Source organism: Benincasa hispida, chromosome 1 (genome assembly GCF_009727055.1).
Source record: "Benincasa hispida cultivar B227 chromosome 1, ASM972705v1, whole genome shotgun sequence".
In the NCBI taxonomy this organism is placed as follows: Eukaryota; Viridiplantae; Streptophyta; class Magnoliopsida; order Cucurbitales; family Cucurbitaceae; genus Benincasa; species Benincasa hispida.
The window spans coordinates 91739414-91759753 of record NC_052349.1 but is presented as its reverse complement, the minus strand read 5'-3'; positions in this window follow the sequence as shown (position 1 = coordinate 91759753).

Below are 20340 nucleotides of genomic sequence, written 5' to 3'. Positions count from 1 at the left end.
ATTATGTATGTAATAATATTAATATAATGTATTTGATACATTATAATATAAGGTAAGATGAGAGGAATTTGAATATGATTCAAATACTAATTTTATGAATGAGATTCATGTAATTAAATTTAATATAAATATGATTTATATTAAATATTATGCATTAATGAGAGAAAATAAAACTATACGTTATATTGTATTCGATACGATACAAAGCTATAGGTTTTATATTATATTTGATATAGCATATAGTATACATATATATAATAAAGTAGTTATTATAAATTACTATTAATTTAGTTAAATTATTTTAAATTTAATTAAAAGGGGCAGGGAGAACTCCCTCCCCCTATTTTTCTCTCATCTTTTTATGTGTAGAGAGTTAGAGTTGTCTTCTTCAACAAAAAGTGGATCTGATATTTGGTTCTCTGATAAACCCTTCGCCAAAAGAATACAAAGAAGAAAAAGTTCCTCTCCTTACTTTCCTCCTCTCCATCTTTTTCTCTCTTCCAAAACCCTAAGGTAGAGCCTACACCTCCTACCATTCTCAATCCCTAAGAAGAATACAGGAGATTATGTTTGATTTGTCCCTTTTGGAGAAGGAGATCCGATTGTGACTTTGTTCGAGGGAGTTCTTGAAGAACCAGAAAGGGTTCTTCAAATGTGAATTTTTTCTTTCTCCTTTTCTTATAGAAAAGCATGTTGTAAGTTTTATTTAGAATGCATAATATTTCTTTCTTTTAATTTTGTAATTCTAATTTTCTGTGAAAAACAAAAATTGGGACGATTCTCACTTTCCGCTACGAAAACCTTCAATGGTTTTCCCTTCAATTGGTATCAGAGTGCGGTTTTCGATCCCAATTTTTTTTTGTTAAATTATGAAATTTTAATTACAGAATTGGAGGGTGCATTCTATATTATTTTTCATATGATGAATGTTTTTATGGAGTGGGTTTTGCATATTGGATGTTTTCGAAATTTGCCTATAATTTACTGCTTTAAAGTATTTAAAGTTGTAATTGCCCGATGTTTTAGACATTTAATTTCATGTAATCAAGTCTATAATTGCCCATGTCATTCGTGATGGAGCTCCGGCTTCAAATTGGTGAATTTTTGGAGTAAGAATGGAGCAAATTGGATGAACGGGCGAAGCAGAGCAAGCTTTCTATTGCGCAGCGTCGCGACGCTCCTGTCCCAGTGTTGCAATGCTGCAGCAACATAAAAGCTAGCAACGCAACACTAGCATCAAAGTGTTGTGACGCTCTGAATGGTTATTGCGTGCGTTTGGATTCTAACAAATTGTGGGTTTGAGTCTTTTAAGTGGTTTCTTGCCCTTTTTTCTTTTTATTTAATTATTAATTTGTAATCATTAATTATTTATTGTATTTTCATTAATTAAATTAATATAACAATTATATTAATTTAATTAATGTTTAGTATGTCAATTTTGATCCAATATTGCTTTTTTTATTTAATTATACATATGATGTATGATTTTAATTATTTATATGTCATATTGTATGTCATATAGAATTAAAACACACCATAGGTTATGCATTTAATTCCATGCATTATTTATATTATAAGTGTTATAATATATGTATATGCATGATTAATTTTATAGCATGTTCATGCATCATATAATATAAGTGTTATACTATATGCTTGCATGCATAAATAACATATTCATGCATCATTTATATTATAATTGTTATAATATATAGTTTGAATGTTTGCATGTAATGTATATTATTTAATTTCATTACTTTGTTATATATAAGTGTTATGTATATGTAGTAATGAAGTGAACATTGCATGATGCATGACATTACTTTAGGTAATCTTATAAACGTTATAATTTTATAAGGTATGTCAATCAATGCAATGTAGGTTTAATTTGTTTCATTTATTTTATAAGAGTTATAAATAAATGAAATTATAAATTAAAATCAATAACTTAGAGTTACATGCAAACTTAGGTAAAATCATTTTTTAAAATAGTTTTAAAATATGGTTCACATAAACCTAAGTTCACAAATTTCTAATGAGATTAGAAATTAGATTAATCTTTTTTAATTGGTTTAATAGGATTAAATTGATTTCGATAAAAGATTAAATTTTTAGCAAATATATCTATAAGAGACCTTTTATCTAAGGTGGGTTCTGTCTAGGCTCGGGTACTTAAGATGACAGAAACGTCGCACTCCTACCTGGGAACCTACCTGGAAAGGTGAATTAGATATATTTACTACAAGTATGCAATTGTTTATTAAAAGTTTTAAAAGCGTTTAACGAATATTAATCAAAATTGTTTAACTTTCCAAAGTAAGTGTTACTTTTGGACAAACTTAAACAATCACTTACTAAAAATAATTATCCGTATTTTTCCTAAGTAAATTAAACTATGGGTTGTTAAAATACCCAGTGGAAGGAAAAGATGTATATGATACGTCAATATTTCCACTCACGTTTCTCCCTTAATATTCACACCATGAGACTCATGTTTGGCCTTGAGGCATCCTGGGAGCGTCCCCCTTCAGATGGTGTTTGCATGGGTCAATATCAAGGTGAATGAAGCGAGTATTTATAGTAAGTAGGAGAGGGATGTGTGTCAACATGTTCTACAGTCTCTTTCATTGGTTTTCACCGTGAGACCTTCTTGCACGGCCTCGAGGTGCCCTAGGAGCATCCTCCTTCGGATGGTTTGTGCAATAGGTCAATATCAAGGTGAACTCCAGATATGGATAGGATCGCTTTAGCTTTTGCCCCAATCGAATTTTCCCTTCGATTAACTCATTGGGGTGGACTTCTAGGGTCTAAAATGAAGGGTCATAATTACGAAAAATTATTAAGTAAGTTAATGATTTCTTGACCAAATAAATAATGACTGATTGTTATAGGAATAAGATTTATTCTGATGTAATGATTGGTTGAGTGTGTCTTAATTCAGTGAAGGGAAAATTGACTACCCTTCGGTGACTTTTATCCTAAATCACTAAAGCGTCATTGCAAAATTAGATGTTAAATGGGGTTCATTTAGATTTTGTTAAAATGATTGGATTTTTTAAGAGTTATGCTAAAATCTAATGTAGATCAATGTGTTTATTTTTAAGCAAATATGTCAAACAATGTTTTTTCGTTAGTTGTCGTTTCTAGTTTGACCGATCATTACACAACGTGGAAAGAATCCATTAAAATAATTTTTGTGGTAAAAGCCTCGAAACTTTCATGACTGAGGATTGTCCTCAAGTCTCAACCCCTAATGCATCACGAAATGTTCGTGATGTATATAAGGTGTGGACGAAGGCTAATTCTAACACCCGAGTTCACATTTTGGCAAGTATACCTGATGTGTTGACCAAAAAGTTTGAGAACATGGTCATTGCATATGAGATCATGCAATCAATGCGAGAATTGTTTGAATGATAGTTCTCATGATTCAAGAAAAACGTGATAAATGACAATGAAACCAATAGTGTTAGTTCCTAAGATAATCTCCAGTCTATATTGAATGTCAAAGGACTAACAAAGAAATCAATTGTTGCTAACTCTGATGAAGTTCATCGACGAGGATTGTCCTCTGAGATGAAACTTGGAGTTTATGACTTGGACTGTGGAGCTGATCCCACTAATCTCGAGAAAAGGAAGAACTCCAAAGAAAATAAATCTGATTTATTTGTCTTGGAGACATGCTTAGTAGAGAATGATGATTCTGCCTGGATAGTTATTCAGAAGCTACTAACCACGTGTATTCTTCCCATCAAGGATTTAATTCCTGAAAATAGTTGAAAGTTGGAGAGATGACTCTTAAAGTCAGTACTGATAAGGTCGTATCAACTGTTGTTGTAGGCAAGCTTAAGTTATTTTTGGACAAGAAACGATATATGTTATTAGATGACGTATATGTAGTTCCTCATATCAAGAGAAACCTAATTTCTATTTCCTGTCTAATTGAACAAAAATATTCTATATCCTTCTTTGAGAATAAAGTGTTTATTTTTAAGAATGGAATGGAGTTAGGTTTTGGTTTAATAGAAAATAACTTATATGTACTAAAGTCCTTAGTCATAAAAGTCGTGTTCAATACTGAAATATTCAAAATAGCAATAATTGTAAAAAGACCAAGAATTTCTCTTAAAGAAAATACCTATTTTTGGCATCTAAGGTTAGGTCACCTCAATCTTAATAGGATTGAGAGGTTGGTGAAAAGTGGACTTCTAAATGGTTTAGAAAAAAAAACTCTTTATCAGTACGTGAGTCATACCTTGAAGGCAAAATGACCAAACGACCTTTTACAGAAAAAAAATTATAGAGCCAAAGAAACCTTGGAGCTTATACATTCAGACCTCTGTGGTTTGATGAATGTAAGAGCATGAGGTGGGTATGAATATTTAATCTCTTTCATATATGATTATTCTAGATTTGGGTATCTATACCTAATGCAACATAAGTCTAAAGCTCTTGAAAAGTTCAAGGAGTACAAGATTGGAGTTGAAAACTTGTTAGGTAAAAAGATAAAAATGCTACGATCTAATCGTGGTGAAGAGTATATGGACTTAAGATTCCAAAACTATATGATAGAACATGGAATTACGTCCCAACTCTCAGCTTCTGGTATACCTCAAAAGAATGGTGTATCAGAAAGAAGAAACAGAACCTTGTTAGACATGGTTTGGTCTATAATGAGTTATGCGCATCTTCCTGACTCATTTTGGGGATATGCAATAGAGACTGCAGTTTATATTTTGAACAATATTCCCTCAAAGAGTGTTTCTGAAACACTTTTTGAGTTATGGAGAGGTCATAAAGGTAGTTAGGTAGTTTACGCCACTTTAGAATTTGGGGATGTCCAACCCATGTGCTAATGGCAAACCCTAAAAAGTTGGAACCTCATTCAAAAGTGTGCCTATTTGTAGGCTACCCCATGAAACGAGCGGTGGATACTTCTATGATTCAAGTGAGATTAAAGTGTTTATATCAACAAACGTTACCTTCTTGAAAGAAGACCACATGAGGGATCATAAACCACGGAGCAAAATTGTTTTAAGTGAAATTTCTAATGAATCTACTAAGACTTCAACAAGAGTTGTTGAAGGGATCGATATATCAACAAGAGTTGTTGATGTCAGTTCATCTAGTCATCCATCTCAAGAGTTGAGATTGCCTCGACGTAGTAGGAGGGTTATGAACCCACCTGCGCTACATGGGTTTAACAAAAGCCCAAAACATCATCACTAATGATGGAGTTGAGGATCCATTGTCTTATAAACAAGCAATAGAAGATGTTGACAAGGATGAATGGATTAAAGCCATGAATCAAGAAATGGAATCCATGTACTTCAATTTTGTCTAGGAGCTTGTAGATCAACCTAATGGGATAAAACCTATAGGTTGTAAATGGATCTACAAGAGGAAAAGAGGTGTAGATGGAAAGGTACAGACCTTTAAAGCTAGACTTCTGGGAAAGGGTTATACCCAGGTTTAGGGAATGGACTATGAAGAAACTTTCTCACTTGTTGTCATGTTAAAGTCTATCGGGATTCTCTTGTCTATAGCAACATATTATGACTATAGAATATGGAAAATAGACGTAAATACTGTCTTTTTGAATGGTAATCTTGAAGAGACCATCTACATGAATCAACCAGAAGGATTAATTGAATAAGATCAAAAGAAAAAGATTTACAAGCTTAATCGGTCCATTTATGGACTGAAACAAGCATCTCGATCTTGAAATAAAAGATTTGATACAGTGATCAAATCTTATGGCTTTGATCAGAATGTTGATGAGCTTTATGTTTACAAGAAAATCATCAACAGCTTAGTAGCTTTCCTCGTGCTGTATATGGATGATATCCTACTCATAGGAAATGATGTAGGTTTTCTGACTGATGTTAAAAAAAAAAGACTAGCCGCTCAATTCCAAATGAAAGATTTGGGAGAGGTGCAGTTTGTTCTAGGGATCCATATTATAAGGGATCGTATGAACAAAAGGTTGGCCTTGTCTCAGACATCGTATATTGACAAGATGCTTGTCAGATATTCGATGCACAATTCCAAGAAGGGTTTATTACCTTTCAGGCATGGAATTGTATTGTCTAAGGAACAATGTCCTAAGACTCCTCAAGAGGTTGAGGAAATAAGACGAATTCCTTATGCATTGGCTGTTGGCAGCCTTATGTATGCAATGTTATGTACTAGCCTGATATTTGCTATGCAATAGGGATTATCAGTCGATATCAATCCAATCTAGGATTAGATCACTGGATAGCAGTCAAAACGATCCTCAAGTATCTTCGGAGAACGATGGACTATATACTCGTATATGGAGATAAGGATTTGATCCTTACAGGATACACAGACTCTGACTTTCATACTGATCGGGATTCTCGAAATCCACATCAGGGTCAGTGTTTATTTTGAATGGAGAAGCTATAGTATGGCAAAGCATCAAGCAAGGATGCATTGCAGACTCTACTATGGAAGTCAAATACTTAGCTGCTTATGAAGATTCTAAAGAGGTTGTTTGGCTTAAGAAGTTCCTTACTGATTTGGAAGTTGTTCCAATTATGTCTTTGTCCATCACACTCTATTGTGATCACAGTGGTACTATGGCAAATTCTTAGGAACTTAGGAGTCACTAAAGAGACAAGCACATAGAGCAAAAATATCATTTGATTCGGGAGATTGTGCATCGAGGTGACATGATTGTCATAAAGATTACTTTGGAGCACAACGTTACTTATCCGTTTACAAAGTCTCTCGCGACTAAAGTGTTTGAGGATCATCTAGAAAGTCTGGGCCTACGGGATATGCGGCATATTGTCTACAACAAGTGGGAGATGTTACTGAGGTATAGTGTATGCCCTAGTTTATTATATCTTTATACTTTATTTGTACTATACATTAGGCTTCCTAAGCTTTAGGACAAGTGGGAGATTGTTGGGATTGGTGTCTTAAATCTCTTTGTAATCTCGTAGTTTGTAAACTTTGTATAAACATATTGTTGTTAATAAAATAAGTGTTATTTTATAAGCATATACTAAATCCAATAAACTAAGATCTTAGATTATTTTATGTAATTTAAATAAGTATGTAGAGACATACAAGTGGATCTTGTTTAAATAATAACCTAAACGGTTTGTAGTAGATGGATAAGGCTGAGTACCTTATCCTGGTGACATTATGGATATGACCCACTTTGTAGGTGTTAAAAGTTTTGTAAAGTGCTACAAATGATTTGATCCTAATCATTTATGTAGAGACATGTGAGCAAAGGTATCATATACAAAGAGTTTGTATAAGACTGGACCACGAAATGATTAGTCTCTTTATTTAACGCTGTTAATAATAGAGACTTTCATATCACTAAGATGACCATAGGTGATATGACCTGGATCCTGAGTGAGTTGTGAACTTCTGCTCATGAAGGTAGTCTTTTGATTTGTATGGGTGAGAATGGCCAGATTGCTAACTCAATAAGCTTACCATTTTGGGGATTGGTCTGATTGAGAAGTTAGGAACATAGCTACACAAGATGGAATTCACTCCTTCCCTGATGTAGGGGCAAGTAGATAAATTGCTCTCTTAAGGGTTGATTCCGGGGCTTGAACATAGTGGCCACACCCTCTCCTGACCCGAGAGGGACTTGGTCATAGTTTAACAATGATTATTGTTTATTAGAGGGATCAGTGGTACTTAAAGAGTTAGATGTAACTATAGGGGCAAAATGGTAATTTTGGTCCAACGGTACTTACGAGCAATTTGTGAAGGGTCATCGTATTGTTGATTGGTTATATCGAATGGACATAGAAATATATCTGTAGTGTGAAAAGTGCAGTTGTCAGTCTTTAGTGGAATGACCGGCAGTTAATGGATGTTTGGTGATTTAATTGAAGGGTTTAATTAATTATCCATGTACCGTTGGAGCTTCAATCTGCATATCAATAAGGTCCCCTCTATAGCTTAATAGGGATTTAATTGAGAATTATGTTTGGATTAATTTGAAGTGTTCAAATTAATTAAGGAAATTAATTATATATGATACAAATAATTAAATTAATTATATATGTGATATAATTAATATAATGTATTTGATACATTATAATATAAGGTGATATGAGAGAAATTTGAATATGATTCATACTAATTATATAAATGAGATTCATGTAATTAAATTTAATATAAATATGATTTATATTAAATATCATAATTAAGTTGAATATGATTCAAATACTAATTATGTGAATGAGATTTATAATTGAATTTAATATAAATATGATTTATATTAAAGGTCATGCATTAATGAGAGAAAATAAAACTATAAGTTATATGTTATATTTGATATAACATATTGTATACATATATATAATAAAGTAGTTATTATATATTATTGTTGATTAAATTAAAGTATTTTTAATTTAATTAAAGGGATGGAGTTACTACTCCCTCCCCCTATCTTTCTCTCATCTTTTTAAGTGTGGAGAGTTGGGGTTGTCTTCTTCCACATAAAGTGGATATGATATTTGGTTCTCTGAAAAACTCTCTGCCAAAAGAATACAAAGAAGAAAAAGTTCTTCTCCTCCCTTTCCTCCTCTCCATCTTCTTCCCTCCTCCAAAACCCTAAGGCATAGCCCACACCTCCTGCCATTCTCAATCCCTAAGGAGAATACAGAAGGCTCCATTTGGTTGATGTCTCTTTTGAGAAGGAGATCCGTTCATGACTTTGTTCGAGGGAGTTCTTGAAGAAAGAGTTCTTCAAAGATGAGTTTTTTTCTCCCTTTCTTATAAAAAAGCGTGTTGTAATTTTTATTTAGAATGCATAATCTTTCTTTATTTTAATTCTGTAATTCTGATTTTCTATGAAAAACAAAAATGGGGCGATCCCCACTTTCTGCTACGGAAACCTTCAATGGTTTTCCTCATAATATAGAGATGTGGGAATGGTCAAATCGCATGTGTCTGATGATCATTAGGAACTCCATTCTAGAGTCTTTTTGGGGCTCTATCATGAAAAGTGAAAATGTCAATAAGTTCCTTACTCAAATTGAGAAATATTTTGCTAAAAATGAAAAAGGGAAAGCAAGTAGTCTTTTGATTTCTTGAGGTATAAAGGCAACAAGAACATTAGAGAGTACATTATGGAAATGTCCAATCTTGCAGGTAAATTAAAGGCATTTGATATCGAGATAAATGAAAGTTTATTCGTACTTCTGGTACTTATCTCTCTTCTTACACAATTCACTTAGTTTAAGATAAGCTATAATATTCAGAAGGATAAATGGAGTATTAATGAACTTATCTCACAATGTGTTCAAGAAGAAGATGGGATTAAGAGAGAAAGGATAAAAAGTGCTCATTTGGAAACTGAATCTCATGATAAGAAGAAAAGGAAATCTACAAGTGCTGCAAAAAGGACATTTCAGTAGTATAAGAGCAAGAAACAGGCTACTTGAAAATCCTTATTTTTTCTGCAAAAAGGAAGGTCACTTCAAGAAAGATTGTCCTAAGTATGCCATGTGTTGTGTAAACAAAGGTAAACTTCTTAATTTTGTTTGTTTTGAAGTTAATTTAGCTTCTGTACCTACAGATACTTGGTGGGCAGATTCTGGTGCTACTACTCACATAAGTATATAAATGTAGGATTGCCTGAAGGAACTCTTATACAAGAGTACCTATGAGCGGAAGTGAATCTTTCCAATTCATTGTGACATAATTTCCACACATACATTCAAACATACAAATATGTATTGAAAACATTCAATTACTGGCATGTTTTAAAAGATAAAAAAACAAGTAACTGAGAGACTTACCAGTTGAAGACTTTCTTCAGAAAACTCGATCTCACCGTGAACGAACTCCTCTCGCTCTTTCTTGTCTAGCAAATAATTGCCCAACAACACCATAGTCGTCTACACGAATAGCAGTGCACGAACAATAGGCAGTGGGGACGACATCACCATTCGCAGCCCTCAGTATTCTCGGAGTGAGAATCCAAAGGGTGGACTTTTATGGAATTGATAGAGGGGAGGAGGAAAGTTTATCGTGTACTACAAACAAGCAAGTGGGAGAAAGGGAAAACTATCGTATAGTCGGGTGCTTGATCATTTAGGTTGGGGTACACGATCGTGTAGTAATTGCAAAGTGATCGTCTATGAAAGGGTAAGCGATCGTTTAGTTACGCTCAGGCACTAAGCGATCATCTAGTAAAGGTAAGCGATCGTTTAAGAAACCGCGGGCGATCATTTAGGAAAGCGTAGATGTATGATCTTTTAGTAGGTGGGCGCTATCATATAGGCTCTCAACTATCGTTCAGTAGGTGTGCGATCGTTTAAAAATCGCGGGCGATCATTTATGAATACTGCCACCCCCAAATTTAAAATGCGACAATGTCCTCATTGCCCAAAGGTTGAAAGAAGTCATGCGATGTTCTTAGGAAGTTTCGTAAAGGGTCAGTTGGAAAGAAAGCTAGAAAACCACTAACTTCAAGAAATATTTCATGAGGTGACTGTCCTAAATTAAGTTGGCTCTAGTGTATACAAAAAAATAGAAGCATGCATTTCATCATTGAAATCATAATTGACAAAGAGAAATCATGCGGTGACTTACTAAGTTGATCAATGTTAAATTATTGTGGTAACCAAAGAGGATGCGGTGATAAAATTTTCAAAATTAAAATGCGATGCAATAGTGAAAAATTTGGAAGTCAAGGAAAGATACAACCCCCAAATTTGTGTTGTCACCTGCATTATTTGTTGACGCATCCTGCTTTGCAGTGATCTACTTTCTTTGGATTGCGATGACGAAATTAAGTAGTTGCGTCTTCATGTAGCGCCTCCGCAATCGTTTACCTCGATCGTTTGCAAAGAAAAATATTGAGAGGGTCAAATGATAGCAAAAAAAATAAAGTTAACAAAATTTTTCTCTTTTTTTTTTTTTTTTTTTTTAAAGCAAATAGCAAAATGATAATACTAAAAAGGAATGGAGATAAGTTCATGAATTCAGAATTTCCACAGATACTTCACGGAACTTGCGTCCTGCGTCCCTAATGAATTTGAATCATCTGATAGCGCAGGGATTACCCACTTCTTTTTCATTCAGAGTTTCTCAGGTCCATGGAGGCGACCTTGCGATGCTAGTCTTCTCCGCGATATACTTTTACTCGTTGCCCATTAACTTTGAATTTGTTGGTTTCGTCATCCTTAGATAACTCGACCGCGCCATGCGAGAATACCTCTCTGACTATGAAGGGTCCGGACCAATGTGACTTTAATTTCCTAGGGAAGAGTCGTAGTCATGAATTAAATAGTAATGCCTTTTGCCCGACTTGGAGGTTCTTGCCGCATATTTGTTTGTCCTGCCAGCGTTTTACGTCCTCCTTGTAGATCTTTACATTCTCGTATACGTTAATTCTTCATTCCTTCAGCTTGATCAATTGAAGTTTTCTCGCTTCCTCTGCGGTCTTTAAGTCAAAGTTTAGCTTTTTCACTGCCCACAGAGCTTTGTGCTCCAGCTCTAGTGGTAAATGACATGCTTTACCAAATACCAACGCATACGAGTTTATGCCTATGGGTGAGTTATTGTGACCAACCACTTCTTGGACGAAAATTAGTGAACGGGGACATGCCTATGGGTGAATTATCGCATAAATGCGTTCACTAATTTTCGTCACCAATGTCCCCATATGCTTTACTAAATACCAACGCATACGGGGACATCCCCGGCAACGGCGCCAAAAACTTGATGCGTTATTTTATGTGGTGAATGTATGAAAGGAATTGCGGTGATGAAAAATGTGTTGTGCAACAAGTTTTCTCAACAAAACCCAAGTATAAATCCTACTGAGTTTCTTGGTAAGTCCAGGGTCGAACTCAGGGACTAAGGAAAACAATATACGGTGATAATTTTTAAGATGACTTTGCGGTAACCAATAAATCAAAGAGTTGTTTGGTTGTTGTTTGTTGTATAAGATGTATGCGACGGAGTTAAGAAAAGAGTTGATAATACGAAAGATGCGATGAATATGGACGGAAATGGGTTGAGAAGGGGTTCAGCTAACACTTTCTAGGATTGCGTTCATGTTATGCGATCATGCAACACACATACAATAGCAAATCATCTCTCAACGCAAATGTTATGGCTTCTAGTTCTAGAACGGATGCGATATATGCAATAAGTCTATAGGAGCTACACATAAGCCTTTATTCTTGTTTATGCGATGACAAATGACATACACACATACAAGGCGACCGCATAATACCATAACCTATCTCTAGGGTGCATGCGATGCATGTTGGCAAACAGAGCTTATCTTTAAGTCCCTATCTCTTGCTTATGCAGATCTAATCTTGCTCTCTCGAGTCTAGATTCTAACCTAGCTCTCTCAAGTCTTACGTTCTTTCTTTAGACTCTCTCTCGAGTAGCTCTAAAGGGGTATTGGCAACATAAGACAAGATGATCGCATGCAATGAAGATCCTAGGTCATGTTAGCTAAGTTCTTCTCAACCCATTTGATAGATTTAGCTACTCATGCGTGCTTTTAAGAGAGTGAACAGATATAGATAAGAAAGTTCCATTTTATAGATATGTAATTGAAATACATAATAACAATGCGGAATAAGAATAAAGCCTAGTAGCAATCTTTTGTTTCCAAGGCTTTTACACTGTTCTTCTCTACTCTGCTCAAAAGATAATCTCGCTCTCACGAGAATCGACCCACTCTCTGTTTTTCCATGCCTTCTGGATTCTCTCTCGAGCTGACCAGAGCAATCTTTCGATGTCTCTTCCCTTCTCTCACTCTGCCTTCTAAGTAAAAGAAAAACTATGAACAAGGTTGAGTATCTATGGAGAAAATTATCTAACTGCGTGAACTCCTTCACTGAAGGTTGCCTTCGGTATTTATAGAGCTTCAGAGTGAAAGGTTTCTTCTCTCTTATGATTGCACTGATGGGATGGCATTAATTCTCTGTCTGATGCGCTGAATATTTGCCACTGAAAAGTTGAGTGTACTTGCTACAGTAGTTTGTTAACGACTTGTCAACTTAATTCGGAATCGACCGTCATAAGTTTTTTGTTCCATCGTGATTTATTACACTTTTTGCCCAGATGCGCCTACTAAGTTGTGCTGGTTCTATGCGGCAACCTTCTTGAGCAGATATTTGCGAGCGCAAATTACCGCATAGCCTTGCGGTAATACAATCTTTTGATGTGCTCGTCCGTTGATTTCTTTGGATCGTATTTTTCTCTTTCCATCAACGCATATTCTGCACAAAAATACACAAGTTAGTTGTTTTTATGCGATAGATGTATGCGACCACAATATTATGAACTTAATGTTTTTTGGACCAATCTTATATATTTTATCAACGCAAACTTGCATTGTTTAATAACTTAACACTGTAATAACGTGTATTTCTACCCATTATTACACCCCTGCTTAGTGCTTCGCCACACTACAACTCCTCCATTAAGAGTAAAGATTGGCCTTGACGTGGACTTGCGAGAGTCCCTATCAGTCTGAAAGTTAGAATCTGTGTATCCAGTAATGATCAAATCCCTAGATCCATACACGAGCATATAGTCCCTCGTTCTCTGAAGATACTTGAGGATGTTCTTCACTGCGGTCCAATAACCCTGCCCCTGGGTTAGACTGATACCTATTGACTATGCCTACAACATAGCAGATATCTGGCCTAGTGCTGAGCATCACATACATTAGATTGCCAACGACAGATGCATATGGGACCTATCTCATTTTCTCAACCTCTTGAGGCATCTTAGGACACATGTCCTTAGACAAAGTGACTCCATGCTTGAACGACAGCAGGCCCCTCTTGGAGTCCTGCATCGAGTACTTGAGCAACATCTTGTCAATGTACGATGCCTGAGACAGTGCTAGGACTTTGTTCTTACGATCCCGAAAGATCTGTATACACAGAACAAACTGAGTCTCTCCTAAATCTTTCATTTGGAATTGGGTCGCTGGCCAGTTCTTAACTGTAGTCAGTAGACCTATATCATTCTCAATGAGTAGTATATCGTTTACATACAACACTAAGAAAACTATTGAAGCATTGACAATCTTCCTGTAGACATAAGGTTCATCGACGTTCTGGTCAAAGCCATACGACTTGATCGCAGTAACAAACCGTATGTTCCAAGATCTAGACGCCTGTTTCAACCCATTAATGGACCAATTCAGTTTGCAAACTTTTTGCTCTTGACGTTAGGCTATGAATCCCTCAGGTAAATGGTCTCCTCAAAATTGCCATTCAAAAAGGCCGTCTTGACGCCAATTGTCAGATCTCATAATTATAATAAGTTGTAATGGACAGAAGGATGTGGATCGTCTTTAACATGGAAACAGGCAAGAAAATCTCCTCATAGTCGACTCCCTTTACTTGGGTATAACTCTTTGCCACAAGTCGAGCCTTAAAGGTTTGCACCTTCCCATCAGCACCCTGTTTGCACTTGTAGATCCATTTACAACCTCTAGGTCTTACCCCATCAGGCTGATCTACAAGATCCCATAATGAGTAGAAGTACATTGACTCCATCTCAAGATCCATGGCTTGGACCTATTCATCCCGGTCTACATCCTCCATTGCCTTCTGATAAGACAACGAATCCTATACGTCGCCATCTGCTACCATAGCAAGGATTTTCGTGAAACCCAAATAGCGAACAGGCGGGTTTGCAACCCTCCCACTGCATCGAGGTTCCCTCAACTCTTGAGGTAGAACCGACCTACTAGATGAACTATCATCAACAACTCTTGCTGATGAAGCAGGCCTTTTAACAACTTTTGTTGAAGTTTCAGTAGTTTCGTTGGAAAGGTCACGTAACACGACTTTACTACGTGGACTGTGCTATCTTATATGATCCTCCTCCAAGAAAGTAACATTCGTAGAAACAAACACCCTATTTTCCAACGGATCATAAAAATAACCCTCTCGTGTGCCTTTAGGGTAGCCTACAAAGAGGCATAACCTCGACCGTGGTTCCAACTTTTTAGGATTCGCTTCAAGCACATGTGCAGGGCAACCTCAAATGCGGAAGTGACGTAAACTAGCTTTATGCCCGTTCCACAACTCCCGAGGTGTTCTCGCAACACTCTTGGAAGGAACACAATTGAGTATGTATACCACAGTTTCCACTATAAAACCCCAAAACAAGTCCAATAAGGAAGCGTAACTCATCATCAAACGAAACCATGTCCAACAAGGTTCTATTTCTCCTTTCCGCTACACCATTCTACTGAGGTGTACCCGATGCTGAGAGTTGGGAAACAATTCCATGTTCTATCAAATAGTCCTGGAATGCCGAGTGAAAAAACTCTCCACCTCAATTCGATTGAAGTGTTTTAATCTGTCTATCCAATGTGTTTTCAACTTCAGCCTTGAATTCTTTAAACTTTTCAAAGGATTAAGACTTCCATTGCATCAGATAAACAGCCTCATACCTAGAGTAATCATCAGTAAAACTGATAAAATACTTATAGCCACCTCGGGCTCGCATATTCATAGGACCACAAAGGTCAGAATGTACTAACTCAAGAGGCTCTTTGGCTTGATAACCCTTTCCAGTAAAATGTCTTTTAGTCATCTTCCCTCAAGGAAAAATTCGCACATCGATAAAGAATTTTCATCTAACTCACTTAGAAGGTCACTCTTCACCAATCTCTTAATCCTATTGAGACTGATGTGCCCTAATCGAAGGTGTCAAAGTTTAGCATTTTCTTTTGGAGAAATTCGTTGATGTTTAGATTGAGTTACTGTAGATTTAAACAACTTTGTGTTATGGAAGGAACTTAAGGCTAATGGTCTTAGCACATACAAGTTACTTTCCAGATAAGCTGTACAAATTTCAACACCATCTTTATGAATAAACACTTTATCCACATTAAAAGAAAGCATATATTTACATTGTAACAGACACTTTATAGAAATAAGGTTCCTCTTAAGTTCAGGAACAACATACACATCTTTTAAAACTAGAAACCTATTCTGTAAAGATAACTGGATGCCTCTCACTGCCACAGCTGAGACGACATGCCTGGTGCCTACTCGCATCATCATCTCACCAGCCTCCAGTTGTCGCTGAGATCTAATCCCCTGAAAAGAAGAACAAACGTGATTAATGGCGCCCGAATCAATTATCTAGGCTGAATCATCATTCTCCACTAAACATGTTTCTAGTACAAGTAAATCATATTTACCTTTATCTGCCTTGGCCTTAGCCTTGGTAGCCTTCCTTTCCTTCAGCTAGTGAGGACAATTCCTCTTCTAGTGTCCGTCCTGGTTGTAGTGAAAATATTTTCCCTTTTCAACCAGTGTCAGATGCCTCCTTGGGGCGACATGTGGCGAGTTAGCAGGCGCTTTTCCTTTCCCCTTATCACTCTTCTTCTTCTTCCCGTTGCAGAGTTAGAAGTAGAAGGTGCAAACTTCATTCCTGAGGTCGAACCTCGATGGAACATCATAGAGGATGAAGCAACATTTGCCTCAGGTCTTTTTCTCTCCTTACTTTTCAGTAAAGATTGATATGTCTGTAACTCGTTGAGGAGAGTTGTTGATGACATACAGAAATGCATGTCATTTTAGGACTTTTACTTAGAATTATGAAGGTTGTTAGGCAGAATATGCGTCGATCATGATAGGAATTCACAAGAATATGAGCTTGCGTTGATCAGCATGTCTAATCTCAGCTAACCCGTTATTTTGCGTTAATTATGCATTCAATGTTCTATCTTAGTAGCTAATGCAGGAAATGAATGAAAACGCGAAAACTGGACCACCGCATAGACGACCGCATGCGTAGAAACACTCCATCGCAAGGGCAAATGCATCGATCAACGCATGGATGTTGCGGTAATCAGCCGTATGCGTCCATCGCATGGGAGTTGCGCTCGTCAAGCGAACGCAGTCATCGTGTAGAGTTGCAGTATTAAGCAAATGCGATCATTAAATGATTGTGGTTGTACGACAACGCAACTAATGGGATCAATGCAAGGTAAGTGGAATGAACGCATCAACGCATCTACCTCAAGAAAATCCAAAGGTGATGTTGACATTTCATCTACCACGCCGTTAGTGGCAGAGGATCAAAAAGGACGAACGAGCCGAATGTCAGACTCAGAGCAGTTCAATTAATGCTGTCGGCAACCCAAGCTCTATAAATAGAGGCCGAAGAGCTGAAATTCAATCATCCGGAGATTATCCCTCAACCGGGGATTTTCCTCGCGATCCAGACAAAACGCATGAGAAGATGGTTGAGAGTTCTTCACCTCTCTCATCCATTCCGAGTGACGACCGGAGCCTTCGACCAGAACTAGATCTCGAGAGAGTCAGCTCTTCCGTCTGTCTATGGCACCACCGGTAGCCTTGATGCACATTCGTTGGGAGCAAATCTTTGCTTTCAGCCGGTCATTTCTTTTTCCTTTATTTTCCTATTTTGTATTGTATGACATTTTGAATTAAGGAAATAATACAATCTGTTTTCAATGCATTTCTCTGTTCCTTCGACTGCATCTCCATCTTCTTTGCTTAGCTTTTTTACTTTCATTGCAACACTTAGTGGGATTGCGTGGGTATTGCATACTTAGTCATGTGGATTAGGGATATGAAGCATGTAGCAACCCACCGAGAGGTGTGCATTGCGCATGTGTGTGAGTAACCTTATTTTTTTAGTGTGAAGCTACTATAACGCCTATCTATAGGCTAACGCATTACTTGTCTATGAGTGAAGTTAGCAATAATCAACTGCCTAAGAGGGTAAGTGGTTGGACGTATTAAGCAAGGTATGCGTTGTTCACTAGGGATAGTAACAATCTTGCGTCAACCAAGTTCATGCAGTTGTCTTGTCTTATGTTATGCCCAACACCCATTTGGAGCTACTCGAGAGAGAGTCTAAAGAAAGAACCTAATGATTCGAGAGAGCTAGGTTAGAATCTAGACTCGAGAGAGCGAGATTAGATCGGCATAAGCAAGAGATAGGGACTTAAAGATAAGCTCTGTTTGTCAACACTGCATCACATGCACCCTAGGAATAGGAATGATGATATGTGGTCGCCTTGTTTGTGTATCATCGCATAGACAAGAATTAGAGGCTTATGTATAGGCCCTATAGACACCTCTGCACATACATCATACGCGTTCTAGTATTAGAAGCTGTAGCATTCGCACCGAGAGGTGGTTTACTATTGTATGAATGTTGCATGATCGCATTAGTTTGCGTTGACTAGGGTTGCCCTTGCGGTCACTCTTAAGGGTTGCAATAAAAATATCTCCGCATTTTATCTATTTCCCATACATTTATTTCATGTCAAGGTTTGTCGCATCTTTACCTTTCATACATATTCTCATTGCGTTGTTTGTTAGATAGGAGTAGGAGTAGAATTAATGTAGCAATATCCCCTCCATTCTTTTATTCAACTGTCGTATGCACAATCACTGCAAACATATAGTTACAAGTCCCTGTGTTCGACCTCGGATTACCTAAGAAACTTGTGTCCATGTTATACTTGGCGTGAACACAAGAAAACTTGTAGTAGGACACATGGTCATCGCATACATTTGTTAACGCATTTTTCATTCCAACGCATGACCATTGACGCATGACTATCAACACATATCTTAGGAACACGCATCGCATACTGCATCCAAGGGAAGTTGGTTGTCGAGTAAAATTGACTTCCAATTTCCCGTCATCAGTTGTAAGGGTGTATTTCACTTTGTTAAGAATCACATTTCTAACAAAGTGTAAGAAGCTCTCCATCAAAGAATGCAGGATTATGCTAACCTGACTACCCTCATCGATAGTAGACCCATTCATCTGCCACATTGAAGTGAACCATCATATTAAGCACATGTTCACGAATAGGTGTCTTCCTCCATTTTGGAGTTGAAGATGTATTTAAGAGCCCCATGCTTGAGCTGTTCAGACGGTTGTCCAAACATCCCCTGCAGGGACTTCATGATCTCACGCGCTGAGACCATGGGCTCATGCTTCTTGGACAACACATCATTAAGACTGGCCAAGATATAGGCTCGGGCCTTCTCATTTGCCTGTGTCCCTCGCTTGTACGCCTCCCGAACATTTCAAGCAACGTTGAGAGCTGGAATAGGAGACTTAAGTTTTCACGTTGAAAAGTTGTCGCCAGTAAATTTGTCGGCACTAAGCAAAGCTATAGTGGCAGTAGCCATTTTAAAACTTGTTGCTGAAAAACAAAAAAACTTTTATAAGATTTTGCTAAACCACATTTTAACCAATTAATTTTAGCAAAACAGTGTCCAAGTACTCTAAGTGTTTAAGACTTCTATTTTGCAATAATGCCCCAGCGAGGCAGGATAAATGTCACCGGTGGGGTGATCAGATGTCTCTTCACTGGGATGAGACATTCTCAACCATTAGGCAAAACTAACTCTTGGAACTGAACCTAACAACCACCATTTATTTGGTCTAAAACTGTTAACCCTTAATAATTTCGCATAAGTGTGACCTTTCGCTTTTGGCACTAAAGTCCTGCCCTAATGAGTCCACCATAGGGAAGAAGCAGATTAGGACAAGAGACTAAGTAACCTTATCCTCTTAATGGAGATCAAATAAAGAAACGCGCAAAACTGCCATCCTATAAGGGGACACTCCCAGGATGCCTCGAGGCGATGCGTAGAAACTCTATCCAATCCAATGAGAGAGACCGTGGGATATGTTTTCACACTTCCCGCTCCCACTTACTATGAACATTCTCTCCATCCACCTTGATATTGATCTATTCAAATACCTTCCTTTAGGGGGACACTCCCAGGGTGCCACGAGGCCGAAGGTAGATTTCACAGTGTGAACTATAAGGGAGAAATGTGAAAGGTTTAAATGAAGCATCATATGCCTCAAGTACCTCCCACTGGATGTTCTACCTAAGGGTTCATTAACGTAGACAATCCGGCTACTGATTTTAGTCTAAGTCATCTTTTAAGTCCACTCATAAACAACTTTTGTCTATGAAATAAATAAGTTTTGACTACTCACATTTAAACATTTTAATTGACTGTCCTTAACTTGCATGCATGCATCAAATCTATCTAATTCACCTTTCTAGGTACGTTCCCAGGTAGGGGTATTACGTTTCCGTCAACTTAAATACCCCGGCCTAGATCGAACCCGCCTTAGACAAAAGGTCCCTTATAGATAGATTTGCTACACTTTAACCTTTTATTAGTCAATTTAATCCTATTAAACTGATTAAAAGATTAAAGCCTAAGGGTTACTAATCATATTAGAATCGTGATCTTATTCTATGTCATCCAAGTTTTAAACATTTTAAAACATGAATTAAACCTAAGTGAGCATGCATAT